Here is a 27961-nt window from a genome sequence, read left to right as displayed (position 1 = left end):
CACACTGGAACACCTGTAGGAGCTGGACATGGAAGAGTGTGAGAAGGGTCTGACTGAAAACATCCAGCTGTACACAACATAGGGCTGCCTCTTGGCCTCCATACTTTCTGTCTTTTTCCTTCAACTACCTTTGAAAGCATAGCCATACTATGCCCAAGAAAAATGAATCTATGTTGGGCAGTGATACATACCTCTAATCTTAACACCCAGTAGGCTAAGGCAAGAGGATTGTGAGTTCCAAGCCAACCAGGGCTACATAGCAAGACTCTACCTTGAAAAACAAGAAAACAAGTAGTGAAGTCTATTCTAGCTATGTGTAGTTTGTCATGAGTTAACATAGCAGTAGGATCTACCTAATGCAGAGTAAATTACATAGATCTAGTATGCACATAAAATACTATGTGATGCATTATAGACATAAAGTGAATACAGCAAATATATTTTAACAGTGCAGGAAAATGTTTTAGGAAAATCCTGTGTATCTGCTCAAGGCTCAAATTAATAGGAATTTAGGAGTTGAATGATTAGGGCACAACTGACCTCGGAAAGACCATGAATTCAAAGCTCTCTTTCAGAGGCTCAGTAGAAACCATAAATCAATAAGTACTTGAACCAAACCATAAATTATTTGCTGCAGGTTGTTTTCTAGAAGTTTGTCCAAAGGGATTAAAACAAATGGAAAAGTGGAGATCAGCCCACAGGTTGGCGCAGCAGTCAAAACCAGGAGAAAGGGTAATCTGTCCATCCATTCACCCACTCATCCATCCACCAACCCATGCATCCACCCATTTACCAACCTGTCCATGCATCCATTCATTCTCCCATATATCCATTCATCCAGCCCATCCATCTATCCACCCACCTATCCATTTACCTCTTCATCTACCCATCCACCTACCTATCCTCCATCCTTCCATCTACCCACCCTCCCGTCCATCCACCCACTTGTCTTTCAGCCATCCACTCATCCATTCAACTATTTCTCCATCTATTCATCCCCCACCCACCTATCTATCTACCCCTTCACCCACCTACATACCCATCTTCTTATTCATCTACTCACTTACCCATCATTCAATCCACCTATTTATCCATCCAGTCATCCAATTCATCTATCCCTCCACCCACTTATTCTCCAGATCTAGCCATCCACTCACCCATTCAACTATTTATCCACCCATTCACCCATCCACAATTCACCTATTCACGTGTCCTCCCATTTTCCAGCTATTCATCCACTCGCCTCACATCCACCCATCCACCATTCATCATCCACCTGCTCATCCACTCATATGCAGAATATATATCAATGCCCAATACTTGTAATGTGCTGTGGATCTGAAAGAAAAGTCACTATGCTTTACATAAACTCTCACCTAGGGTGAGACCTCCAGGGAACCCTGTAGTCTGGTTAGCATGGACTAAACTGGCAGGAGGAGAGGATAAAGTCTCACAGAGACAGGGCAACGGCTACAATCTAAGGCAGCCTGATATTTCAGGCATTCAAGAGTCAGAATGTATCTCCTTCCTGTAAGAATTGGCTACATGAATCTCAACTTCCTAGTTTCTCCCTTATTTGTACCACATAACTTATCTAATCACTTCTACATGTTTTACAGGCATTTTCCGTGAATCCATATAAAAAAAAGTCACACAGGACTGTTTTTGCTAGCTCAGTCACAACTATATATAAATCATATGAGTGCATTTGGTTAAACATCCTACACGTTGTTCAAAAATAGACCAAGGCCTTAATCTAAAGATTTGCAGAGTCTTTATTTAAACACCTCTGTTGTGCCACACTGTGTGGTAGGAAGTTTTTTTCTCAGCATCCTGACATCACAATGCATATTATACGTGTGTATTTTGGTCGCTAATAGCCTACAACGTAAGACACATAAGTGTTGTTAGCCTAGAACGAAATGGAACATTGTCCAATTCAGAGGGACCTGCAAGTGAAATAGGTTCCCTTTGGTCTACATAACGGGATTGCTTTCAGCTGAGTTTGGTTATTCTTCCTAAGTGTGCTGGGGTAAATCTCCCGCTCCCGTGTGGTCTCCAAGGCTCTGAGCGGGTGAGCTGGACGTGCTGGCATGGACCTTGCCTTGTATAAGTGAGCATGAGTTCAGAGGAGCCGCTTTACCTCCCAGTCAAAGCTCCACCATCCGGGCCTTCGAGGCCTTTGACATCTGCACACAGACGCCCTCTGACTTATGCAAACTCCACCAGACACCAATACTCCATGACAATTCAGCTACCTCTTTTCCCTACAACCCAAAGGAAATCTTCTGGTTCAAAACCTTACAGAGACAATAACAATTCCTTGAGAACTAAACCCATTGTGGAGTGAAATCTACTTGTTAAACAATTGCAAGGTATAACATGCACACAGTAGAGGCAGGACTACAGTGGGGCTGTACCTAACAAAAGCCCTGCCCTTAGAGCCCACAGGCTGTAAACAGCATGTTTGCTATGACCATTAAGAGATAAATAGCATATTTAAGTGACACATTCTCTGTAAATAAAAAAAAAGCCAGGGGCAGTAACTCTTAGCTATAATTCCAGCTAGTTGGGAGGTAGAGAACTGGACATCAAGATTCAAGGTCAGCCTGGGTATAACTGCTTGTGACACTTCATCTCAATCAGTGGTGGGGTACAGTGGTACATGCCTGTCACCCCAACAGCAAAGGGAAGCACAAATAGGAAAATCCAGGCCAGTCAGGGTGCAAAGTGAGGCCCTATCTTGAAAAGGGACTAATGGAGTCACTCAAATGGTGCATTGCCTATTTATCAACTCTTAGACCTGAGTTCAAACCCCAGAACCACACAAAAGGAGGAAGGAAAAGGAAGAAAGGAAGGAAGGAAGGAAGGAAGGAAGGAAGGAAGGAAGGAAGGAAGGAAGGAAGGAAGGAAGGAAGGAAGGAAAGGAGGGAGGTAAGGAGGGAGGAATGGAGAGGAGAGGAGAGGAGAGGAGAGGCTATAAACATGGCCCAGTGCCTCCAGGGAACATCTGGGCAGATGGGTGCAGGAAGTAGAGCTTTGGTGTTCATCAAGCTGTTGGTCTGGGTCCCGACACTGGTAATAGTCACCTGCGGCTCAAAGGACCAAGGAAACCTTAGGGTCTGCTCCTCCAAAGCCAGGAAACCTCCCCACTCCACCTGCGGGAAGGGCCCTGAATGCTGGGAGTTTGGACATTTGAGCAGCTCTCCTGAGGATTATTCAGGAACACCAACACCCTTAAGCAACCTCACTGATTAGCGAATACCAACCTGGGTATCCGGGAAGTGTCCCCCACCCCCAAAGAGGAAGCAGAAAGCCTTCCTGTTCAGCCAAGAGCCGGGTGAACAGCCACCTCTGTCTGCGGCAGGAAGCGTGGGAGGGTGTGCACCGCATTCACTGGCGGACTGTGGGTGGGTATTGGGGTCTGGAGGGGTACAGGATAGAAGAGGGCTCACCCCTCAGAGTTCCTGCGAAAACAGATGGAGTCCTCAACCACTGTGATTATGCCACAGACAGTGCTAGTCGGTTCCGTTCTTGAAATAATCTTTTATTTAAATCACAGCTAATTGCTGTTTAGCAAATTTAAATTCATTGAGCACTTCAGAAATGTCTGCTTCACGGTCGGAAGCATTCACCATCAGGAGGAGTTGCCTTTCTCTGTTCCGTGGAATATTATCTAGTTGGTCTGAGTTGGAATTTTCTTTCTTCACTTCAAACAACAACTACAACTACAACAACAACAACAACACACACACATACACACACACAGAGCCCCTCGAAAGCAGATCATCAGCTAGAAGTCCCTTGGTGTGTGGAACCTCCAGCGTGGATAGAAAGCTGGCCAGGAATCCGTCACCATCCGTGACCTGGGTTTAAGAAATAAGCAAGTTCATGAAACCGGAGAAAGGGGTGCTGGTCCTGGCCGGACGCTACACCGGACGTAAAGCCGTCATCGTGAAGAACATTGATGATGGCACTTCAGATCATCCCTACAGTCATGCTTTGGTGGCAGGAATTGATCGCTATCCCCATGTTAGCTGGGCAAGAAGAAGATTGCCAAGAGGTCAAAGATCAAGTCCTTTGTGAAGGTTTATAACTACAATCACCTTATGCCCACAAGATACTCTGTGGATATCCCCTTGGACAAAACTGTGGTTAACAAGGATGTCTTCAGAGACCCAGCAAGGCCCGACTGGAGGCCAAGGTCAAGTTTGAGGAGAGATACAAGACTGGCAAGAACAAGTGGTTCTTCCAGAAGCTTCGATTTTAGATGTTTTTTGTTTCCATCATTAAAAATAGGGGGGAAAAAAGAAAAAGAAAGCTGGCCAGGATCTCCAAGAGAGAAGGAGGGGAGAAAGGAGATGCCCACAGGAAGATGCCACCGGCCAGTCGGCCCAGACCAGGCCCTGGGGCAGCCCTGTCCCAGAGCTTGGCACCTGTGTGTCAGGTGGCTGGCCTTCCTACCGCTGAAGCCTCAGACTGAAGACGTTATGGAGACAGTATTGACTCCTTGCAGACAAAATCCAGGGCGGAAATCTGTTTGGTAAGTCATTCCAGTGAAGAGCACACACACAAGAGGCCAGACCAGGCCCTGGGGCAGCCCTGTCCCAGAGCTTGGCACCTGTGTGTCAGGTGGCTGGCCTTCCTACCGCTGAAGCCTCAGACTGAAGACGTTATGGAGACAGTATTGACTCCTTGCAGACAAAATCCAGGGCGGAAATCTGTTTGGTAAGTCATTCCAGTGAAGAGCACACACACAAGAGGCAGGAGGGCGCCGCCCTCGGAGCCAACAGGAAAAGCTACGCCATGGAGGCCCCTCTCTGGCCATCTTCCAGAAATATCCCAACCTGTTTCTTTTTTTTTTTTTTTGTCGGTCATGGGGCTTGAACTCTGGGCTTGGGTGCTGTCCCTCAGCTCTTCAGCTCAAGGCAAGAGCTCTACCACTTGAGCCACAGCGCCACTTCCTGTTTTCTAGTGGTTTATTGGAGATAAGAGTCTCACGGATATTTCTACCCAGGCTGGCTTTGAACCGCGATCCTCAGATCTCAGCCTCCTGAGTAGCTAGGATTACAGGCGTGAGCCACGGGCGCCTGGCTCCAACCTGTTTCTTTTACCACCAGGCATCTTGTCTACCTGCAGCAACAACCGCCCTGGTCTTGGTGATGAACTTGGCCCTCCGTACTGAGGATTTCAAAGCAGAGCCTGGTTCTCTTGCCCCACCCATCTCCCAGTGGGGGTGTCTTCATGTCTCCAGCTCACCCTCCTGCTATCCCTTGAGAATCTTTTTCTCCTCCCCTCCCCCATGTTGGCTCTTTTCCCCTGTCATTCCAGGCACACCCACAGCACAGGCCCCCCGCCCCCCCGCCACACACCCAGTCACCATTCTTCAGCTACTTGGCCCTGAGATCCGGTCCACTGCATGGCCAGCCCCCTGTCTTGGCTCTGTTTTCCCCCTTAGTGCTTACCACACGGGAATGATATGTACCCAGCTTCTGATTCGCTGGGTTGCACCTCTTCCCTTTTAGAACAGAAATTCCACTGGGCGCATAGTAGGCACTCAGTAAATGTGTTGAACAAAAATGTTGACACAGAAGGGCTGGGAATGTGGTTTAGTGGTAGAGTGCTTGCCTAGCATGCACAAAGCCCTGGGTTCAATTCCTCAGTACCACATTAGCAGACAAAGCCAGACGTAGTGCTGTGGCTCAAGTGGTACAGTGTTAGCCTTGAGCATAGCTCAGGGATAGAACTCAGGCCCTGAGTTCAAGGCCCAGGACCAGTAAAAAAAAAAAAATTGTTGACACAATGGAGTGTGCATGCTCACCTTGATGCCTAATATTCCTTGGATTTTACTCAGAAGGGATGGCTAGCAAGACATCTGAGAAATCATACTCCTGGTTCTCTTCTGAAGGCTCCATCTAAATATATGTGATAGAACATTTTATTTTTATTTTATGTCAATATGACTATAAGTTCTGAAGCCAAGCCTATTGCTCCATATGCTTCAAGTATTAACTGTTGGAATTCTGCCTTTGCAATTCACTTATCTCTAATGTAGGCGAAAGAAAGCCACAGAATCCTATGAGGGTGGCTGAGGGGGGTGGTTCACGCTGAAAGGACTGGCCAAGTACCAGGGCTCACACCTGTCACACCTGAGATCTGAGGATTGAGGTTCAAAGCCAACCAGAGAAGAAAGTTTCCTGTGAGACTCTTATCTCCAATTAACCCCTCAAAAAGTGGACATGGCACTGTGGCTCAAAGTGATAGAGCACTAGGCTTGAATAAAAGAGCTCAGGGACAGGCCCTGAGTTGAAGGCCTATGATGGATAAGAATAACTAAGGTTTTCAAGACTCCATCTCAACTGCTGCCACACCTGGCCATCTCCATGGCACAGGTAGTACACATAAGAGAATCACAGCCCGAACAGACCCAGCCTAACCAATGTGAAACAGGGCTGGGGGCATGCAGAGCACCTTTCTAGCAAGCACAAAGTCCTAAGTTCAATTCCCAATATCCATCCCATCAAAAATAAAACTAAAAAGAGGAATGGCCGTGCCACCTCTTGATCTGCAGGTATGGAAGCATGCCCCAGGCAGGGGGGGGGGGACAGGGGGGAGGGCAGGGGAGGGGGTTGTTGATCTCCTTCCTACCATGAGTGAGAGGCACACAAGGGTCTCACAGACTCCATCTTGGGAGTATGTTACGGGGAGATGTGCACAGCAGAGTTTTCTTGAGAGCATTGTTCTCCTGAGAAGGTCTGGATTATCTAAGAGGGAGGAAACAAAACATATAGTTAATGAAAAAGGAGGAGGAATTAATTTCTGAGGTGGCTTTGTTTGTTTGTTTGCTTGTTTAGAGAAGGTCTTACTTTGTAGCCCTATTCAGTCCTTCAGCCCCCGACTCATAAGAGGTGAATTACAGGCATGCACCACCACCTCTAGCTCAGACATACTTCTTTTTCTTGTACTGTAAAACTGGTAACATCATGAGGAAAAGAATTTTTGAAGCCTTTGGTGAGCCCATGACCTTAATAAAGATTCATTTTCAGTTTTCATTTTTATATCTCCATATATATATAATGACATAGATCTGGAAGCATATAGATCATACTTATATGCTTGAACTGGGGCTTACATGCAGCGCATCTCACTCTTGCTTGACTTCCTTGCTCTACCACGTCACTCACACCTCCCATCAAGCCTTGTGCTGATTCAGAGCCTCAGGCTTTCCTGCACAGACTGACTCTGAACCGTCATCCTCCAGGTCACAACCTCCTGTGTGATGAGGGCTACCAACGTGAGCGTCCACGCGCCCCGCCTCTCACTCTTCACCTCTTATATCGCTGTAACCATAGCATGAATGAACGCTTGGCACTTCAGACATGAGTTTGGGGTTTGCCTGTGTGATAACAGGCTAGAAGCTTTGCCCATGTTATCTTAGCTCCTTCAAACTCATCATAATGTTGGTCTGCAATAGTACTGGTCTGCCACAGTTTACCCATTCAGGAAAATTTGCTCCTCTTCCGGACTGCTTCTTTCTCCTCTTTCCCTGGACCTGCCAGCCGTTGGACTTTGTCAAAGCTAATCTTACTATTTACCTGGCATCATTCCTATTATCCCAGCCACAACCCCAGGCCTTCCATGAGATACAGCTGGTAGTGCAACAGAGGTGGGGGAGGGGACAGAGGGAGCCCCGTCCTCAGAAACATGCAGGGAACTCACTAGTGAAAACACGGAAGCTTTCTTATTCTGGAATTCAGTTTCCTCATCTTTCTTCCAAATGACATATATATATATATATATATATATATATATATATATATATATATGTATATATATATGTGTGTATATATATATATATATACACACACACACACACACACACATATGTATATATGTTTTTTTTTAAGTTTAGTACAGGTGGAGACTCGGTATGTAGATTTTTCCCTTCCCCATTCCTTTCCATCTGAAGTAAACACCCAGTGTCTAAAGAAGATGATGGCTAGAATCCCATCACAACTGCTGGAGAGGCCAGTCGGGAATCCACAGCCTTCAGGGAAAACCATGGTTCTGAGAAAGGGACACAGAAGTTGAATGGGGCCATTCGGCAAAGCTGGGCACCTGTCAGAATCATTCCTGGTGACATGTGAGACTCACAAGACCTCCATGAACCACAGAGGCCAGAATGCGATCAGACGGATGAGTGATACACTCGGCCCATAGAACAGACCCCTGGCAAATTGTATTCATTTGTCATCTTCTCACCACATAGATAGATAAATATACATACATATGCAAGTGAGAAAATCGGAACTTTGAATCAATTTGAGCAGAGGTTTACATTAATACTTTAGTGAATAGTTCTGAAGGTGGAATGAAATTTTTTCCATCTCCAAATTAAAAGTGCTGTCTATAAGTGGTTATATGATCCCTGAACATCCAAAAAGGGATGTGATGTTTAATGAGCACTAACGCCATAAATTAACACTGCAAAAATGTCTCTACCTGAAAGTATTACCATATCTGGCATTATTACGAGGCATTTATTTGAAGCAGAAAGTTTTCACACAGAACAAGGCATATTCTAAGATCTCTCTTCCCTTCATGGATAAGAAATATACATAAAAAAGAAAACAGATGAAATCTTCCAACTTTATATTTGGAAGGAAATTCGGAGCCTATTTTTCCTGCCCACAGTCTTGGGTGTAGATCAAGTAGATGAAGAGATCGGAAAAGATTGAATTGGATCCCAACCCATATGTAAATGAGTTGCCGCTTTGGTTATGCCAGCTCTGTGTTTTCCATCAGATGACACGGGATCTCTTTCAGCTAGAACTGAAATGTCTGTGAAGACAGAGTGGAAAAGGCACCAGGACTAGAGAGAGACAGCACAGTGTTGCTTCCAGGTTCTTAATCGTGAATGAGGACAGAGCTCTGGGCAATCCTGTGAAGCCAGCCTTTCATTTCCACATCTGCAGTGAACACAAATGATAAGGAAAATCCTTTGACACGGGGAGGAGGTACAGAAAAATAAGGATTCACCTCCAGCTAGACCTTCTAAGAACAAAGCCATAGAATCTTCCCATTTGTTTGTTTGTTTGTTTTTAAGATTTGGTTAACAGGTTTTAGAAATGCTTTCAGGAAGCAAACCCACCCATTATTAAGTCAGGTACGGTTATTGCTAAGGGCACGCATGGTTTCCATAGCAACTTCACTTCCATCTGCTTGACTCCACACTTGGTTCAGCCTGGGCCAGCGTGTTTAGACCTGTGGCAAGTTCACGCAGGTGAATGGAGCTGAATACACACCTACATCCAGACAAGGGGTGTTGTCAATAAGAACTGGGATTTCCTTTCTATCACATCATCATCTACTTAACCTTTGAGGCTTAGCTTAACTTGGTTCAGGGCTTTCAAGTCCTACGCACTGTATGAAAATATTTTTGTAAGAAAAATTAAATCATGGCCAACTGTGTATTTTCTTTTAAATGATCTCATATTAGAAATAACCCAGATCCCAGCTGAGCAGAAACGCTGTACTTGAATCAAGGGACCAGTCTTCTCTGGGCCCCACTGCTAATTCCAGAACCTCAGCAGACAGAACAAAAGATATTTCAACTCCATTGGCCTTGAAAGCTGCACCCTGGAGGACTCAAAACAGCTCTTCAATCATTTCCAACTGAGCCTCTCAATTGCTCTGTGATTCTTGATAAATTGGTTGATTGGGCTCAATGTATCCATCACACCCAGGGCTCAGTGCTTAGCTGATTGCTGTGTAGTGCAATTAGCAGGCTGAGCTATTTAGTGAGCTTATCTCCTCCTTCTTCTCCCGCCCCCTCAAGAAGGCCCTGTCCCAACTTAAGAACTTCTTGCTCCACTGTTTTCTGTGATTGCCTTAGAAATGCAAACACTCTTGGGTATGTTTGGAAATTATTAACACATGCCACATGGCATACGAGGAACTTGATTGGCTAGTAGAGGACTCAGGCTGAATTTGATTGGCCAGTAGAGGACACAGGCTGAACTTGATTGGCCAGTAGAGGACACAGGCTGAATTTGATTGGCCAGTAGAGGATGCATGCCAAACGTGATTGGCCAGTAGAGGGCAAGGGCTGACCCTGTCACTAAACACCTTGAATGGAATCACCAAGAATAGCATTACAGAAGATTCTCAATACCATGCCCTTGAAAATGGTTTTAAAATAGTTACTGCCTTGTCATCTTCTTGCATTACATATGCCCTTCTCTCACTCTGAGACCCTGTAGGGCCCTCTGACCTGCCTCCTGCCATCCTCCTACGAAATGCATTGCATTTGTACCCCAATCTGGCTTTCCAGCTCCCAGGAAAGTAATGGTTTCCTAGAACCGCCCCCTTACTTCATCCCACCCTACTTTCTTTCTTTTCCCCACCTCCTCCTCACTGAGGATTTTGAGATGTTCAAGCCACAGGGGGCTCAAAGCTTTTGTCTTGGGGCTTAATGAGGTAACAGGAACCAGTTGAAGACTTGGATCTGAGCCTCCTCGGCTATCCACTGGTTAAAATAACCCCTTTGTTTCTGTTGTTCAATGTCTGCGTGTTTCACACCACCTGCTACTTTCTTCACCTTCCTCCGACATCCCCCGACTCTCACTGAAAAGATACCCTACACACATCACTTTAACCAGAATTCTTGAAAAAAAAAGTCTAAGACCTCCTGTTCACTAACCAGTCCTTCCTCACCCTCTCTGTCACCAAACCCTGTGAGTATATTTTCTCTTGCAAGCGCCACTTTTGTTTATCACTTCTGGTCTAAGCTTTTGCGCTGGGCTCCCCATTGAGTAATCAAATCTACCACCACCTACCGGCACACCCCCCACCCCACAGCTGCCCACTCCTAGGCTTCCAACTTATCCAGTACCGCCATGGCACGGACCGTGACATGTGCCCCTTCAAGTCCTCTATCCCCATAGATTTCAGAATAATGCTCATGCATTATTATATAATAATTACATAATAATTGTATATTATTGTTCAATAATCAGATGTGGTCTACATGCGTAGTTCCCTTTTCTGTCGTCCTATCATCCACCTCAATTCTCGCCTGCCCATATGTAGCAGTGTAGGTAATGCCTGTAACTCCTGCAGCTGGGACAGACTCTTCTTCTTCATGTGTGCTCCCTGGTTCCGCTCCCTGAAATGCTCCTCTGTCCATTGTTAATGTGACATCCACGGTGATTGGTCTTACAAGTGTTTGCAGCTCTGTTTACCCTCTGTCACGCACTGCACTACAAACAGTGCATGCATTCCTTGAATCCTAATTCCCACTGAGATGGAGTTCACTAAGCCCCGCAGTACTCAGGGAACACCTCCAGTACCTATCAAGAGAACAGCTTCTGCCCATCGGATCACTTATGCAGTCAGTATTGATTGCCGTCTGTCATGTGATCAGGAAGAACTTAAATAGGTATTCTCCGGTGCCAACCACTGGAGTGTCACAGGAGGCAAAGCAGGCCCCTAGGTATCCAGAGACCAAAGAAACAGAGAGTTTAATAGTGCCAGGAGAAGCACACTCACCTGCCAGGCTGAAAGAACAGACTCAGAGACACAAAGTAGCATGAAACCCAGACCTGAATGGTGCTTGGTGGTCTGGCAAGTCTGGTGTCTAGTGGGCAGGTGCACCGCCAGGGTGGCAGGAAGTGATCCTCCCCTGGTGCGGAAGTCCCTCCCCTCAGTCCTATTGGGCAGTGTTAGCATGCGCTCCTCCTCAGGGACTGGAAGAATCTTACAAGTGCTCTTTGCTTGTCTCCACCTGCCTTGGTTCTCTTGCCGCAGGAATGCTTCAGGGATGTGCGCATGCTGGCACACAGAATTTTTATTTACTTTTTAATTTTATCATAGCTGACCCTTCCTGATTCTAGTTGGCCCCCGTGTAATATTATTTCTCACAAATCCATAGGCTTTATTGACTTACTAGAAAATAAAAAGACATGGGAGAGAAGGATATTCTAAAATAAATTCCAAATTTCTGAATGTAGGCAGTTGGGAGTGCTGGTCTAGTATTGAGAATATTTAAAGAAGCAGCATGGTGAGAAAGATGATGCAAAAAGGCTTTTAAAAATAGACAAGCAGGGAAGTGACTCTGTAGCTCAAGTGGTAGAGCGCTCACCTTGAGCTGAAGAGCTGAGCGACAGCACTCAGGTCCAGAGTTCAAGCCCCACGACTGACAAAAAAAAAAAAAATAGACAAGCAGGCTGGGCCTACGTGGCTCACACTGTAATCCCATCTGTTTAGGAGACTGAGATAGGAGGATCATGGTTCAAACACAGCCCAGGCAGCAGTGTCTATAAGACTCTTATCTCCAATTAGCCACCAAAAAGCTTAAAGTAGAGTTGTGATTCAAGTGGTAGGTAGAGCACTAGCCTTAAGCAGAACAGCTAAGGGACAGCACCAGGTCCCAAATTCAAGCCCCAGGACCCGCAAACTAATTAATTAGACAAGTAGAGTTGGCCAGTGGGAATCTGAATACTTGTGGATATAGAGTTCAAAGGTAATGTGAAAGTCACTGTTGTATACATTGTAATTAATTACATTGTAATTGTATTAGGCTGTGCAAGTCTGACTGCAAGTGGACATACTCCTTCCCTCTCTGTGTCTCCAGGGTCTTGTGCTTTGTCTGGAAAAGTTGGAGGTTTGGTAATTTTATTGAATAAATAAATGTGAAATATGATCGCCTCTAATTTTCAAAACTTTCTGAATATAAAGTACTGATTTTTTAACTTTCATTGTATTGATAGGCATCAATAAACAATAATGCAGTACTGGGACGCATAACATAAAGAAAAAATAGTTGGCTAGCATAATGACTATTTTGAAGGCCAATAAAATGCCTTTCACTTGGACAAATGAAGTCAGTGTTACAGTCCACGACATTAACCAAGCAGATTGCAAATGCAATTTTATTATCGTCATTTGTGCAAAGTCTGTGATGGCGCAATTAAAATTTGATCATCAAATTTGTCTGTGCATAATAATTAGCAAGAGACAAAGAGACTGAAAGGAGAGTTACAGAGGAAACAAGCAAGCCCTGAGCCCCATTGTCAGCATGACCAGGACCTTTCTGCTCAGGCCTGAGGCAGCTTTGCTTCTCAGTTTCCATCACTGTCTGCACAGAGCTTAAACAAGGGGTGCAGCAAAACTCCTGTGTGTTATCATAGCAATGTGGAGCTGTTTTCAAGAGGAACTCTTCATTTATTCTTTTCTATTATTGAGCACAACATTTAAATGTAGGAACACATTCTCTTGGTGTCGGCCACTAGAATACTGGACATTCTCTCCTCTGTTCAAAGACACAGGGGATGTCTCCAATAACTTTTAACAGATCCCCTTTTCCCTTTTTGATTAAAGACATTTTTTTACTCTGTTCCTTGGAATAGGGGAAGGTACAACTTGAAGACTTTGTTCTCATTTTTTATATATGACCCCAGTGATCAGTGTGAGGCAGAAAGATAACCACAGGACATTATCACCAGTGATAGTAGAGTAGACCCTGGCCAATCAGACATATGCTCACACTGCACCTGAACTGCCTGGAGGGTGGAGGGTTTTCGAGAAAAGTCCTCCCTGCCTCGCCTCTAAGCTGAGAAGTTGAGTTGGCTATATGGAAACTCTCCTCTAGCTCTACAGTTTTACAAGTCTACCCTCAGGAAATTTTATTGCTTTAACTCTCTGGGCTTTATTAAATTTGACTTTATTATTTCATTATAGCCATTCTCCATTAAATGCCAACTCTTGATATACTAGTAAAATCTCTGTGCGATGGAAACAAAGACTAGAGTCACGGTAGTAACACGGGAAGACACTGCTTCCATTCTTGGGGCATTTACCACGGCCTGAGGCATCTGCTTTATTTATCTGCTTATATTTATCTTATATTTAATCTCCACAAGAACCCAACATGGTAAATATTAACATGCTTTTCAGAGAAAAGTGGAGTTATGGCTGAAGTGGTAAAGCACCAATGTGGTAAAGCACCAACCTGGAGAAGAAAAAGCCAAATAAGAATACAAGTCTCTGAGTTTAAGCCCAGTGCTGGCACACACACGCACGTGCATGCACGTGCACGCGTGCGCGCGCGCACACACACACACACACACACACACACACATGATGAAGCTGAGACTCATATTTTGTGTTCCTGGGAACCTGATGGCTGAAAAATACAAAAATGCTAGAGCTGCCTGATTCAAGAGTCTGTACCCTTAATCACAAAATTATATCTTGATTTCTGGCTTGGTCCCACTCGGAGAATGAGAGGGAAGGGGAGCAGAAGTGGGGGATGGAGCCATAGTGAGAGGTGATCGAGGAAGACAGATTATACAGCAGGCTGGCAGGCTGTGCACAGCTATGTAGAAGGCCCGGGAGGGAGGACAAGAAAGAGCCAGCTCCATTCCATCATTACCTGAAAGAAATTCTCCTTGGACACGACCTGGTGGTGGTGGAAGGAATCATGGACCAAAGCCCCAGTGGGGTGGTGCTGCTGGAAAGGGGTCTGTGTTGGGAGGTCTCCCAGTGGCTCAGGACTGGACATACAGGAAAGGACACGAGGAGGAAGTGGCCCCAAGGACAGCCATGAGTACTGGCAACCAGAAGACAGAAGAGTGGCTACTACAGCCAACCTCTAAGGGCAAAAAGTTGATGCCAAAACCCCAAAAGTAAGTGGCATCATCAGATACCACTAGCTCTTTTATTCTAACTTGAAATGGAATCTGAACGGATCAGAATTACCAGTTAATGACTCGGAAGGCGTAAGTGAGAGGATCATGATTGAAGGCCAGCTTGGGCAAAGTTAGTATGAGATCCTATCTGCAAAATGTACTAAAAAAACAGTGCGCCAGCAAGGGCAAGGAAGATTTGAGTTCAATCCCCAGTTCTGCCCCCGTTCCCCCCCAACACACACACACACACACACACACACACACACACACAAAGAACTTAAAAAGAAAACATACAAAAGGAACCTCCTCTGGCCCCCCACGAATCCAGAGTTCAGTTCTGCTTAGTAACAATTACGTGTGGCGCTACTGGATTCCAGACAGCGGTCTGGGAATTACAGTACACAACCCTGGCAGGGCCCAAGCTGCGGAGGGAAACCCCTGTCCAGGAAACAGCCGAGCAGAGCCGTGAGGTTAGCCAGAGGCAGTGGCCAGGCAGTTGGCCCCCGTGGCAACTGCCTGGCATGTTCATTTTTAATGCAGAGATTGCAGAATGAAGCATGAGCTCGCGGAAAGCCTTCGTGCATGCGGGAACTTCCACCCTGGGCAAGTGTCCCTGTGCGCTGTCACTTGATGAGAATGAATCAGGAGCTGCCCCCCACCTCCACCCCGGCCCCCACCTCTGCTGGCTGTGGTCCCCACCCATCCTCTCTGCCTCACATCCTTTGGTGCTGGCATGCTGGAGTCCCACTACCTCGGTCCAGTACCAAATCATCACCAACAACATGGCTTCCTGTCAAGCCAGTGATCACCTTCATCAAATCGACCAGCTGGGCCTTGTTCCCCTTTGTACCTAAAGACAAGATGCTCAATAGAATTATTTGAGTTATGCACAAAACCTCGGGCAGTGTGGGCAGCCCGGGATGGCCTTGAGGTCTCTTTCATTTTGAAAATTATATATGAAAAATATGAAGCTGTCCCTAGGACCTTCAACTGGACCAGAGCACTCTTTTAAAAATCAGCTCCTGAGCTGAGGCTTGTTCACAAGGTAAACCTACATATTTGTGATGTCTTGGAGGTCCTTTCAGCAAAAAGCCCATAAAGGATGTGCATGTTAGCACATTGTGCATGTTAACCAGAGAGCACCTATAAAATCATTGACCTCACCTTCATTCGTTAGATTGCAAATGGACAGCACAAAGCGCCTTGTATCTGAAGACTTCAGCTACTAAAGATTAAAAGCTGCGTTGAACCCAGGAAAGGGGGAAAAAATGCACTCTGCAAACACATTGCCCAAATTCCTATCAGGTAAATTTAAAACCCAGTGTTAGTTCGGATTGAAATTTCCAGAAAACAAGGCAAGCATTTGAAACTGAGGGAGGGGTTGCTTTCATGTACTTCATTCTCCAAGGATCAGCCCTACCAACTTGGAGATCCAGGGTTTGTATGCTTCAGAACTTTAAAAGCAAAAAAAAAAAAAACAGAACTTTTAAAAACTATTTTTTCCAGTTCCACACAGATAAGGATTATTTTCAAAGCCAAAGCACTGCGTGAGTGAGTGAGCACCTTGGGAAACAAATAGACTTCCTTAAAACTGGGCAATGATTTCCATGTGCTTAAACATTCACTTGATTAAGCCTTTCCTAATTAATTATCAGGATAATTGGTAGGGTATCTATATTGATTCTCTTATCTGGTTTCCATCTTCTGTTTGGGAGTGGATTCATGGTTTTAACTCTAATTCAGCAAAGCGAATCCTGTGTGGCGCCTTCCTGTTTGGTTTGAAATGAGGAAAAAGGGTCCACTGTAATCAAATGATTCAACAAAGGAAGCTGCAGTAGCCAGGAGAGATCCAGGGACACTTGGCTAAATGCCTAACAGAATTCTTGAACCAACCATTTCTATTGCAGGGAATTGATTTATCCAAAGTTACAGAAGCATAAACGTTCAGTTTCCAAAACTCTCCCCCCCCCCCCCACCCGCCTCTTGTTAACCTAAGAATGCATGTCTGAGGGAAGTTGAATTCAAGTTTGACAGCGAGTAATACTTACTAATGCAGGCTGGGGTGGCTTTCCCCTCAGACCAGTAGCTGGCCTGCCATAGCAATATGCATAAACAACTCCACAAAAAACAAAAGCTATACAATTAAATCAGAGGGCTGGGAAGGTGTCTCAGTGGTGGAGTGCTTGCCTTGCATGCCTGAGGCCCTGAGTTCGATTCCTCAGCACCACATAAGCAAAAAGAAAAAAGCCGGAAGTGGAGCTGTGGCTCAAGTGGTAGAGCGCTAGCCTTGAGCTGAAGAGCTGAGGGACAGTGCCCAGGCCCAGAGTTCAGGCCCCACGACTGGACCCCACAAAAAAAAAACAACAAAAAAAACAATTAAATCAGAGTTCCCACAGCAAGATATCCCATAATACCTTAGAAAAACCTGGCTCCCCAAGCCATCTTCTTCCTGGAGCCCACCCTTCAGCTTTCCTGCTGTCTGGCATCCTGCAACATTTCCAGGACACCCCTGTCTCTGCATAATCCAGTTGATCCACAGCAGCCATGCTGCGGGGAGGAGGGGCAGGGAGGGGGCACATCCCCAGCTGTCCAGCGCTCATTCCTGCTAAGAAAGAAGGAACTCCCTCAGACATCCAGAGAACCTAGTGGTTTCCTTAGTGGGAAACTGTGCTTGCACCCAGCCCTCTCACTCAATCCATGCAATCTGCCATTCTCCAAACACAACCTTCATTTCTTGCAAGTTCTGAAGTGTCCACCCACCTTTTCTCACTTGATACACTCTCCCTCAGTTCCCCAAGCAAAGCCCAGGTCTTAATGACTCTGGAAGTCTATCTTGACTCCCTTTCTCCAGGCCTTCTTGGCCGCCGTCACACGAGCTAAATACACTGAAAAGTAGCCGCCATCTTCTCTTCCTCTCTGTCAACTGTCAACTGTAGAACGTGTGTGGCATGTCTTTCCCCTGCCGATCACCAAAGGTTGTACCAGGGCTGAGAAACATGATGCGTGAATGAACAAACAAATGAGTGTGTCTATACTAAAACCATGTTTGCTGGTTAGAGACTCTATTGTTCGTTATCAAAAGATATACTGATTCCCATGGCTCCACAGCACACCATTTTTAAATTTAAAAAAATAGAAAAGCAAGTGTTCTGGCACTTAGCAGTGACTTCATAAATATTTCATGAATGAATGAGCTCTTTAATGAATGGCTGTTTCTTGCATTCAGCAGTCCTGTTGGAAAGTAAAATGGGGGTTTCCTTCAAAGGAAATCAGCTTTTCAACACTTAAAAGAGCTCCATTAAAAAAAAAAATTGGATCTTATCCTTGAGGTTAAACAGCAGAAGCACTCACAAAAGTGAGCAGAAGCACAACACGAACAAGATGATGTCTTCAAACATTAGTTTTGTCCTCCTTCCCCAACTTCCTTGATGGGACTACCTTCTCTCAAGGAAAGTGTGATGGCTCCATTGGGGGGAAAAGCAGAGAATAACTAGAACATCGTTAGCTTTGTGTTGCAGAAGCAGACTCTTGAAATCACAGACGTCTTGAGGAGGGAGATAAAAACTGGAAGATATTAGATAAGGGCCAAGCCACCGGCCTCTGCCCATCTGGGGGACCAGCAAGTCTAGATGATGGAGCATTCAGAGCCAGGGAGCTCAACTTTTTAACATGGGTAAGGTCAAGCCTCTTGGGCAGCCAGCAGGTTAGAAAAGAGCAAATAATGGACCAAAGTAGGAAGGGTGCGGTGGTAAAGGTGGTCGAGTCACCTGGGGTGAACATTTTTGCTATTCAAAGGAATTAGCCCCTTCTTATAGAGATCAAGGTCTTCTCACAGAAGTGTCCAGTGGTCAAAGAGAGAATGGAGTAGTAGCGAATGAAGACTGACATATTCTCTATTCTGACTGTGTCAAGGTAGAGATCCTAGCTCAGATAGTGTGGCATAGTTCTACAAGAGAGTACCTTTGAGTAAAAGCTACGTTAAGACCTCTAATTTAGGGGCTGGGAAGGTGACTCAGTGGTAGAGCGCTTGCCTTGCATTCCTGAGGCCCTGGGTTTGATTCCTCAGCACCACATTAGCATTCCACAGCACCGGAAGTGGCGCTGTGGCTCAGATGGTAGAGCGCTAGCCTTGAGCTGAAGAGCTGAGGGATAGTGCCCAGGCCCAGAGTTCAGGCCCCAAGACTGGACCCCTCCCCCCCAAAAAAGACCTCTAATTTAATTTAGTCTTAATAATATTATTTCACATTAAACCTATTAAATAACACGTGAATTCTAAGTACCTCAAAATTAAATGTTTAATTAGACAAGGAAAGTACAGGTTAACGTAAGATCAGATGCTATTTCCTGGTCTTATCATAAAGTACGATTATTTGTTTCCCAAAAAGATGGAGTCTTCCATTTATTTACACCAAAATCTGAAGCATTTAGGGATTTTTTTTTTTACACAGTAACAATCAGCAGGCAAATTAGTTCTTGCTGACAGTCCCTCCCTCACTCTTCAACTTGACTACATCTTTAGAATATTGGTTAGATTGAAAAAAAATTCCAAGAACAGTCATGAGTAATCATGGTCTCTTGAGACATGAGGGAACTTCATGCCTGAGGACAGAAGGCAGAGAAAACTGAGGAATGCCAGACATCATAAAAAGACAAGAGCAGGAGGAGAGGAGGCAGTTGACTGAAATACCCACTCATCTGTCCTGTTCAAAATTTAACAGGGTATAAACAGGTGTAAGGTACAATAATTGCCTCATACCTGCTAGGATGGCTGTTATCAAAATACGAACAATAACCAGTATACGAAGAAAAGCAGTGGACACTTTCGGTAGGGATGGAAATTAGTACTGCCATTTTGGAAAACAATATGGAGGTTTCTCAAAAAAAAAAGCACTAAAGATAGAATTAGCATGTGCCCCATGCTGGAACATGTGAAGCACCCCACTTTAAGTTAGTAGAGACTACAAGAGTGGTCATGAAGCTGGAAGGGAGGGCCGACCATCATAAAAGGACAGGCTTGAGGCTCTGAGTTCACTCACTAGTGTCAAATATGTGTGTGTACATGTACATATGTATGTGTGTATGTGTGTGTGATTGTTGTTTAGGTGGATATCTTTTTGTGGTGTGTGTATACCAGTCCTGGGGCTTGAACTCAGGGCCTGGGTGCTGTCCCTGAGGTTTTATGCTCAAAGCTAGCTCTCTATCACTGGAGCCGTACCTCTACTTCCAGCTTTTTTTTTTTTTTTTTTTGGTTAATTGGAGATAAGAGTCTCACAGACTTTCCTGCCTGGGCTGGCTTCAAACCATGATCCTCAGATCTTAGCCTCCTGAACAGGATCACAGGTATGAGCCACCAGCAGCCAGCTCAGATATCTTTTTACTAAGCACTTTCTGTATTACTTCCTCTGATTGTCTCAGCCTTACGGAGAAGCGCATGACCTGTTCTTATGTCTATTTTCTGAGCTCAGAGTGGCTGGTGGCTTCGTCTGTGGAACCTCAAAGCTAGATCTGGGTGCTCCTCTGTGTTCAGTTCTCATTTCCGTGCTCTCCATGTTGGTCCCCATGTAGCAATGATAAAATATGCCTGGAGCCCTTAGGGTTCCAAGGAGCAGAAAGGGCAGAGGAGGGGCATCTGCTCCTCTCTAGCTGGTGCTGTGGCTGTGTGCACCTGCAGGTGTTTTGTAATTTCTTGTCTAAGTCCCTAGTGAGAATCTTAATTTATCCCCAATTTGGTTTCACTTTGCTTCTTCTCAGTCCTCTTAAAGAGGTCAAAGTAGAACCAAGATGGATTAGAGACCTGTCTAGATTCTAGTGTTTTGTTTTACCAAAATATTTTGTCTTTTGTTTTTGAAATAGAGTGGCCTATTTTTGCCTGGGCCATCTTCTGCCCTTGATCCTTCTCCAAATCAGGTGAGATTACAGGTGTAAACCACCATTATTAGCTTGATTCTGTGATAGCGTCTTGCTAACTTTTGCCGGAGCTAGCTGTGATTATCAGTTCTCTTGCTTCTGCCTCCCAATTTAGCTGGGATTACAGGTCCACCATGCAGAGACTTGTGTCTTACAAAATTTTACTATAATAATATACATGAAAGTATAATATATATATAATATACATTATATATGATATATATTTATATATATATATATATAATATACATGAAAGTGCTTACTCCAAAGGTCAAAGAAAGAAAGTTATCTGAAATATTGGTGAAGATGTTGAGAAATTATCATTTCTGATGCTTGGGTAACAAATTTCTTTGCAAGTGTGGTTGCTAAGTCTTAGCCTCCCATAAAATTGAAATGGAACTAATTTTTGTTACTAGTTGATTAGAATGTTAAATATTGTTTCATAAATCTTTGCATGCATATAAGTCAATCAGAGTGGAGCAACATTACTAGACTGCCTTCATTCCCATTACATGCAAGACTTCTCTATGTTTTTATTAAAATTTTGTTTTGGGGCAGGTGCTGGTGGCTCACACCTGTAATCCTAGCTACTCAGGAGGCTGAGATCTGAGGATCACAATTCAAAGCTAGTCCAGGTTGGAAAGTACATGAGACTCCAAAAAAAATATTTTCAGGAATTTTAGTTTATGTATTCTTGAGAATTGCCTATCAAAGTTGCAATACAGTTGGATACCAGTGGCTCACACCTGTAATCCTAGCTACTCAGGAGGCTGATCTGAAGATCACAGTTCGAAGCCAGCAGGGACAGGAAAGGCTATGAGATTCCTATCTCCAATTAACCACCAGAAAACTGGAAATGGAGCTGTGGCTCAAAGTGATAGAGCACTAGCTTTGAACATAAAAGCTCAGGGACAGCACCCAGGCCCAGAGTTCAAGCCTCACAAACAAACAAACAAACAAACAAAAAGTATAATACACCCATAGTGTTTTAATCACTTATTTCCTAGATTCATCAGGATGGCGAAAGCTCCCTTACAATAACCCATACCCCTAAAAGCTTAGTGGCTTAACCCAACATGCTCATTGCACGGTCAATCTGGTGTCAGTGAGTTGCTCCTGAGGAACTTTTTTTCCAAGTGTTATCTAGTAGTTCTGCTTCCTACTCGCATCTCTGCAATTTCAGAGTCCAACCGGGAAGGGGAAGGAGGGAGCAAGGAAGAGAAAGAGAGGGAGAGAAAAGGAGAGAAGGGTGAAGAGAGAGAGGGAGGGAGAATAAAAAGAGGGAGAGGGAGAATAAGAGGGAAACTGGGAGAGGGAGAGGGGAATGGAGAAGAGGGAAGAAGAGTAGAGTCTGAAAGCTGGGAGAAGAAGGAAAGAAGAGGAGATAAGAGAGGAGAGGGAGAGGGGAATTCTGTTTACTCTTAACCTCTCAGGACAGCAAACAGCACATCATTTCTGCTCACACTCTCAATGGAGAACAGAGAAATGAAGGAAACTTCCTGGACTTGTAGAAAGGGAAGAAGGTATGGAAGGGTGTGTGCCAGGCATTGTCTCTGCTGCAGGCGGGACCTGTGAGTCATGCAGTGATCACAAAACAGTGAAATGACATCTCCATCCAATGAATTGTCATGTAAGAGCCTGTGGTCACAGAAAAAAACATACAACTTCATGTCATTTCTATTAAGGTAAATACTCTTGAACACATATTTTTTTTGGGGGGGTCCAGTCATGGGCCTGAACTCTAGGCCTGGGCGCTGTCCCTCAGCTCTTCAGCTCAAGGCTAGCGCTCTAACACTTGAGCCACAGCGCCACTTCCAGCTTTTTGCTTATGTGGTGCTGAGGAATCGAACCCAGGGCCTCATGCATGCAAGGCAAGCAAGCACTCTACCACTGAGCCACCTTCCCAGCCCCATAAATATTTTTTATTAGGATAAAATATATGTATATTTATATATACATGTTGTCCAAATATATTTTTATATTATGTATTACATATTATAATACTGTATAATATTACATATTATAATACTCTATAATAATATGGCATATAATATTATATATTATGCACATTTATATATATTTAGATAATAGAATTCCTTTCGAAAGCTAGAATTTTCAGCAGACCATGTTTAATATCCTTTGCAAGTATTTAAGCTTTTGATAAATTTCTGTTTTTAAGATTACAACATAAAACTTGAGAAGCATTCTTAGTTCTTCAAAATTGTTTTTAGCTGATATTGAACAAAAATGTTGAACACCCCTCTCTTTAGGGAAACACCTGACCAGTTTGATTTCATTGCTTAAAACTAGCAAGAAAGCCATGTACTGGTGTCTCATGCCTGTAACCCTGGCCACTTTGAACTTCAGTTTAAACCCAACCCTAGTAGAAAAGTCCGAGAGACTCCATATCCAATTCACCAGCAGAATGCTGGACTACAAGCATGGTTCAAGTGGCAGAGAGCCAGCCATAAATGTACAAACGAGGGAGAGTGTGAGACCCTTCAAGCCCTAGTCCTGACAACAAAAAAATAAAATTAAAATAAAAATAACAAGAAGCCAGATGGTATAGGTCTTTAATCCCCTCACTCAGAAGGCTAAAGCAGGAGAAGCCTGAATCTGAGACCAGACTGGACTATATAACCCTGTCTCAAAACACTAAAAACTAACAAGAAAAGGAGAAAAAAAAAATCAGTTAATCTGTTGACAGGGCTTGTTTGTCTGTGCTGGTTTGGAATCTCCCTATGCTGCAAACCAGTCCTTGGGGAAGGCAGCTCCCAGGGGAAGTCTAGACAGGAGAATAACCTTTCTTATGTCAAGGTGACAAGCAGCCCCATCTGCTTATACAGCTGTTTGGACCAGGTCAAGCAAGCTACCTTAGGATTTAAGGCTTTTACCGTGAAGGTGGCAATTTCTTCTCACCTCACTCATAAACTGGTCAGACGGTGGTACTCTCCTAGCTGCCCGACCCACCTCTTTCCAGGAAAAAAAAACACCATGTGCTTCCTGACTTTTTGCTTGCCAAAGATGGCCGTTTTGGACAGGGGTCTGGCTCTCCTCTCTAAAAAGGCCCATTGGCCTTTATCGCAAAGGCCGTGTTTTGTGGGCACAGTAAAGGGTGAATCTTCCTGTGGCCTAAAACAGCTCCCCATTGCTCCCCTTAGTCAGCTCTGTCGAGGGCCCTGCTGAGCAGCCTTCCTTGTGCATGTGCCGTTTTCCCAGGTGCAAATCTTTACAGAAGCACAACTCCTAGGTAGTTTCTGAAATCATTGGGAGAGAAGACTGTTGAAGGGTCAGGCCCATTAGTGAGCAGGTGTTTGTTGACTGGAATTTGAGGTCACATGACTGTTGCCTTTGCTCTTTGGTAATGTGTATGTGCAACTGACATTATGCCCAACATGATATGGGGAAGCCCTCAGCACAAAGGCAGGCAGAGACAGTGCCACCATCTGACACTTAGAGAGACCTTTTCAAGCTTCTGAAAAGAAAATGTAATGATTCCATAATGTACTCTACTATCAGCCATTTGCAAGATGAACTGGCCAGTTGATGCTTATGGATTAATACAATGTGATTTCCCTCTCAGGAGGAGTCTCTCTCTATGTAACCCAGGCTAGTCTCAAACTCAAAGTCCTCTGGCTCAGCCTCTCAAGTGCTAGGACTACAGAAATGTGCTGCCCTGTGTATCTGGGGATGTCACCTGTATTGTCCACTACTATATCCCCAGAATTCTGAACCAACCATCACATTGTAGACTTTCAACAAACCTTGAATGCATTCCAACCCTAAAGAGGAGCACAAACTCACAAAGGAATGTCAGGTGTCAAATACCGACCATCTCTGTCCAAGTATGAAGAAGATGGAAAGAAGCTCAAAGAAATAAGGGTCTTGGGGAACTGTAGGATTGCAGACAGAAGCAAGGTTCGTAGAGAAAGGGGTCAAGTTGGACTTCAATTCCCAGTCTAGTCAGGGAAGAGCAACCACATGAGGAAGACACAGGCAGTACAGAAAGTCCAGGCTTCCTATCCATAACTTCCAGGCAATGTCACTAGCAAAGTCCTCCTCTGTAGTCCATCCAGCCTACATCCTTCTGCGCTGGTCAGTCCTTCAGGAACATGAGTGCGCAGATGATTTCAAGTGTCCCTTCCCTTACGTCACATCCAGCGTCTAAAGGGCAGGCAGGGTGATGGCGTAGCTCAATGGTAGCTCACTTGCCTAGTGTCTGCAAGGCCCTAAAGTTGATCTCCAGCTCCAGTAAACAAACGAGCAACACAATGTCCATTAAGTCAGATAATGCCAGAATTGTCCTGCCAGTATTTTAGGCAAAACTGTGTGCTTATGGATGAGGGAGCATGCGGATGAACACTTTCCAGAAGGAAATGAATCATTCCATAAAGAGTCAGGAAACTGGCCTTACCCCAGTGTCGGAGGTGATCAGCTCCTCCTCCTCTTCCTTCCCCTCCACTTCCTCCCCTGCTTCTTCTCTGGATGCAGCCAGTACTCCCAAACTCTAAGAGGTGGGAGCTCCACTGACATGGGGAGGCAGATGGAGAAGGCAGGTACCAGCCCCATGAGAACCTGCAGTGAGGCTGAGCTACACCGTGCAACCTGTCTTCCATGGACTTCCACTTCCAGCCCGGTCTTGTACGCTTCACCCTGGTATCTGCTGTCTTGTGAGCTAAAGGGGAGACGTGGTCTCGGGTGGTTGCAGTAACACCAAGGAAGGAGTTCCTGTTCCTCTCTGGTTCCCAGGGAGGCCGGTGTGGACCTGCAGCATGGGTCACCAGGAGAAGGAGACTGGGTCTAGAAACATCTTGAAAAAGCCTTAGGTAGTTGTGTGACAGGACAGCAACTCAGATGGCCTCCATCCTAGAGTCCCAGGAGCCTTGGAGGAACTGGGAACAGCAGGAGGAAGACTGGCTCAGGGCCAGCATCTCTTGTTCACCCTACCTGCGCACCTGGGGTGAGAGGTGCAGGCTGCCACATTCAGTTACATTGCCGAGAGATCCCCTATCTGATTCATCGTGAACAGCAGAGACAGGTGCTAAGCCCCTAGAGCCACTGGGCAGAGATAAAAGCATTTTTGAAAGCCCACATCCATTCAGTAGCAAGGAAGATGTGTGTTACCACCCAAGTGAAGAGTCAATTAAGCTCCATTTTCATCCTGGAATTTAGCATTTCGTAATAGCTTTCAATCCACCCGCGCTTTGCATTTAAATGTCATCAGTCTGAAATGTTTGCTCTTGCATCCTGCTGTTGTAACTAAGGCCTAGGCAGTCTCTGGAGCCCAGGAAGCTCAGGAGGGCCGCCCCAGAGTGGAGGAGGTTGAGTGCCCAGCTGAAGGCCCTGACAAAGGGGCAAGGCAGCATGTGTGTATCTGTTTAAGAATCCATTGCTGCCATTCACAGAGCAAAATCAGGCTGGGCATGGTGGTGCACACCTGTAATCCCAACAATTCAGGAGGCAGAGGCTGGAAGATCTCAAGTTTGAAGACAACTCAGGCAAAGTTAGGGAGTCTCAAAAGTAAAATAAAAAAAAATTTTTTAAAAAGAGCTGAGGGCAGATGGTAGAGGGAAGGCCCTCTAGACCCTAGGTTCAATCCCCAGTACTGCAGAAAATAAGACAAGACCAAAAGAGCAAATGGTCTGCACTCTGTTTTATTTTCATGTTGCAGGTATCTTAAACTCCCACACCGCAGCACAGGCTGCACTGCTTTGGTCTTCTTTTGCCTCCATCCAGGGATGAGTGGTCTACCTTGCCCACCTCTTTGAAGTATGCAGAATCTTTGGTTTCTTGGAAGCCAAACCTGAAAATAGAAGCCAAGGTCTTTTCAGGTAACCGAGGCCCACAGTGCCCCCAAGCCCTTTGGATAAGCCTCACAAACAAACACCATGAGGCTTAATTACAAGAATAATGAACCTGCCTACTCCGCTGGGATCCTGGGGGTACTAATGGCTCCAGAAAACGCCAGAAGGCTTAGGCCCGCTCAGCAGGCTCAGCACCCCAAGCCTAGTTGCATAAACAGGTCCCAAAGCAGCCTGCTGAGAGACTTGGTGAAAAGTCTCTTTAAGGCCAGGAGACTTGTCTGCTGCAGCCCCTGGGAAGTTCAGAGCCAGCCTCCTCCTGTGTCTGGTCCGTGCAGCTGTGCAGGTCAGTCCCCACCACCACCCCAACATCTCCTCCCCTCCCCCTTCCCCATCATAGCTCTCCTGGTGGGTGGAAAATGCTGTTCCAAAAGGGCGAGAGAGCTGCAGGCTCCACAGAGCTGGTGGTATTTGGAGAAGTTGGAATGGAAGGGGAAGCCGGCTTCCTGGAGAAATGTGCAGGAATGCAGTCAGCCAGGATGCATCCCATCCCCAGAGGAAGGGAGCTGCAGGGTTACCAAGGGCCCCAGGCCTTCCAGAACAGGGCAAATCCGCAGGAAAAGGGGGGCCAGGTCTAGGCAGGACCATGAGGACCTTGCTTAGACTCCGGGTGGTAACCCTGTGAACCCCAAGTTCAAAGCCACCGTTGCATGCCCAGCTGCTGAGAGTTTTGTGGGAGCTGGAGCCCCAGCGCTGACTGCAGTGGGGAAAGTCCGGCAGACGTGCATGCATGCATGCTGCAACCTTAACCCTTCCTGCCAGCTGGCTGCCCAGCAGGTTGGATGGGATGTCCATCCCCCCACCCCCTCCCCTGAATGAAGTGGGTGGTCAGGACCAGTGTGTGGGGACTGGGCTTGGGCTCTGGTCTCCCCGGGCTACATGCAGACCCATGCAGAGATGTTCTTACATTGTGAGCATGTAAGGGGACTGTGTGTGGCTTTGTCATGTACTCACGCAGCTTCCTGGTGGTGTAGCTGCTCATTTAGAGCCTCTGAACATCTTAATCTGAAATTAACTACCAGCATTTTCTTTTCACAGCTAAAGACTTGGAAAGTGTGTGTGTGTGTGTGTGTGTGTGTGTGTGTGTGTGTGTGTGTGTGTGTGTGTGTGTGTGTGTAAGGTTAAGATGTATGCAGTTAGGGCTGAGATTTTATTGATTGCAATAAAGAGGAGGATGTGGCATGGTCATTTGACCCCACATGAAAGGCCACAGCCCCAAATAAATAAATAAACCCTTGGGCATTTACCCAAATGTTCACAAACAAGACCACACTAAAGCTACCAGCACAACTATGTTTATTGCAGCATTATTTACCATAGCTAAGATATGGAACCAACCCAGATGCCCCTCAGTAGATGAATGGATCAAGAAAATGTGATATATATATATACACACACACACACACACACACACACACACACACACACACACACACACACACACAATGGAATTCTATGCCTCCATCAGAAAGAATGACATTGCCCCATTTGTTAAAAAATGGA

The 27961-nt window shown here is 45.3% G+C and overlaps 1 protein-coding gene, 2 long non-coding RNA genes and 1 pseudogene across 5 annotated transcripts in view; 2 read left to right on the top strand and 2 right to left on the bottom strand.

Annotated features, from left to right (window-relative positions):
• The window catches only part of LOC138827340 (schwannomin-interacting protein 1), a 476238-nt gene that overhangs the window by 321143 nt on the left and 127134 nt on the right, over positions 1-27961 (top strand). The gene's annotated exons all lie outside the window — the stretch shown is intronic.
• On the bottom strand, positions 3602-11636 carry LOC138827323 (uncharacterized). The gene is made up of 4 exons (XR_011372037.1): positions 11551-11636; positions 6649-6764; positions 5822-5915; positions 3602-3866 (listed from the first exon to the last, which is right to left on the bottom strand). It is a non-coding gene; the product is annotated as an uncharacterized lncRNA (long non-coding RNA).
• On the top strand, positions 3877-4296 carry LOC138827322 (large ribosomal subunit protein eL27-like; annotated as a pseudogene).
• Positions 26255-27961, bottom strand: part of LOC138827341 (uncharacterized) — a 28253-nt gene continuing 26546 nt past the window's right edge. For both annotated transcript variants that reach the window (XR_011372042.1, XR_011372043.1), the window contains one exon: positions 26255-26400. This is a non-coding gene — a long non-coding RNA (uncharacterized lncRNA). The remainder of the gene's footprint in view (positions 26401-27961) is intronic.

This window comes from Dipodomys merriami, unplaced genomic scaffold (assembly GCF_024711535.1).
Source record: "Dipodomys merriami isolate MVZ:Mamm:240054 unplaced genomic scaffold, mDipMer1.0.p SCAF_154, whole genome shotgun sequence".
In the NCBI taxonomy this organism is placed as follows: domain Eukaryota; kingdom Metazoa; phylum Chordata; class Mammalia; order Rodentia; family Heteromyidae; genus Dipodomys; species Dipodomys merriami.
The sequence above is the reverse complement of the archived record's forward strand: the minus strand, read 5'-3'. Positions and strand labels throughout refer to the sequence as shown.